This window comes from Cornus florida, unplaced genomic scaffold (genome assembly GCF_030987335.1).
Source record: "Cornus florida cultivar Cherokee Brave unplaced genomic scaffold, ASM3098733v1 CherokeeBrave_3.0.0_Hap2_Chr04, whole genome shotgun sequence".
Classification (NCBI taxonomy): domain Eukaryota; kingdom Viridiplantae; phylum Streptophyta; class Magnoliopsida; order Cornales; family Cornaceae; genus Cornus; species Cornus florida.
Window position 1 is genome coordinate 34332298 of NW_026775574.1, and position 1831 is coordinate 34334128.

The 1831-nt window shown below is 40.7% G+C and overlaps 1 non-coding gene across 1 annotated transcript; it reads right to left on the bottom strand.

Annotated features, from left to right (window-relative positions):
• Positions 1-751: 751 nt before the first annotated feature.
• On the bottom strand, positions 752-858 carry LOC132305905 (small nucleolar RNA R71). Its single transcript, XR_009481742.1, has one exon. It is a non-coding gene; the product is annotated as a small nucleolar RNA R71 (small nucleolar RNA).
• Positions 859-1831: the final 973 nt, after the last annotated feature.

Consider the following 1831-nt stretch of genomic DNA (forward strand, 5'->3'; position numbering starts at 1 on the left):
GTGTTTATCATTATTGCTTGTTGTGTTGCATTGTGCATGCATGGTCGTAGATCATTGAGACCCACTCTTTTCCCTCTAAATTTTCATCTTGAATCCGTTGTTCGAAACCCTAGGGGAAGAGGTAGTTCTAGTCAATCCATTTCATCAATGGAAGGACATAATGAGGACCATTTGGAGGACCTTGGTCACATAGACCAACAAGGTATCCTCCACCCCAATGTGCATCATGATTACATGCAAGTTCCATTAGGCATGCCGAGGCCATTTGTTCATCCACCACAATAACAAGGCCAAGTTCCATTGGGAATGCCAAGGCCAATCTATGCTCCACCACCTCCCATCATTCAAGGCAATCAAGGTGCCCATGTTGCACCTCCAATTGCTAATCCTCCCTTTGCTTTAAGAGATCACTATGTGCCTAATGAATACTATGCACCCACATGTATTCAATTACCACCATTTAGAGCACACCACTATGAGATCAAACCACAAACCATTCAAATTCTTCCTATCTATCATGGACTTCCAAGTGAAGAACCTTACAAGCATTTGGATGAGTTTCTTGAAGTATATTCCACCGTGAGATACACGGACATGCCGGAAGAGGTCTTAAGGCTTAAACTTTTTCCATTCACCCTTAAAGACAAGGCAAAATATTGGTTTAACAATCTTAGACCATTTTTCAATAACTTCTTGGGTAGAAATGCAACAAGTGTTCTTAAAGAAGTACTATTCAGTTTCTAAGACCAATGTCATGAGAACCTTAATTTGAGAGTTTTCCTATGGGGATGGGGAAACGTTCCATGAGGCATGGGAAAGATTCAATGACTTACTTAGGAAGTGTCCACATCATGACATGCCCAAATGGCAATTAGTTCAATATTTCTTTGAGAGCTTATCGGACAATCACAAGGGCATGGTTGATGTTTCCATGGGTGGCTCTTACATTGATAGGCATGAGGATGACGTCTGGCGTCTTTATGAGAGCATGAGTAAGAATTATTTGCATCAAACTTTATCTTCTAAGAATGGTAGGAATTCAAGTGGAAGGAAAAATGTTGGCTTACATCAAGTCGACCATTCCAATGAAATAGCCGCCGAGATGAAATCCTTATCTCAAATATTTGATCAATTCTTAATTAACCAAAACTCGGCAAATCAAGTATCTTCCATCCCTAACCATTCCCATCATGTATCCAATGAGACATGTATGACTTGTTCAAGTGTTTTACATTCTACTTCCAATTGTCCCCATGGACATGTGTAAAATGAGCATCATGAACAAGTCAATGCAACTTTTGTTAATCAAGGGAACAATCCTTATGGCAATCATTATAATCCTAGTTGGAGGAATCACCCAAATTTCTCTTGGAAAAACTAAGGGGAAGGCTCAAACCCTCCCTAAGGTGGTTTCCAAGGGAAATATGTTCCACCTCCGATGCAAAGCCAAGGTTCCCAAGGATATAGACCATTTCAATCACAAGGAAACCAATTCTCAAATTCTCATTTTCCTAATCAACCGTCATATTCTCAAGGAAATGCTAGGAGTCCCGCTTTTGAAGAGAAAGTTTTGACCGCTCTAGGCACTCTAGAGGCTAACACTCAATTGCTTCAGTCTCATTCTCAATCCATTGCTAAGCTAGAAACCTAAGTAGGGCAAATAACTAGTACTTTGAATGCTAGAGAGAAAGGGAAAATGCCTTTAAATGCCCCACAAAAGCAACAATGTGTTGTGGAGACTCATTCCTCATCGGCAGGTCACACAACAGAGCATGTCAATGCGGTGACAACCTTGAGAAGTGGGAAGATTGTGGACAACTGTAATACCCCT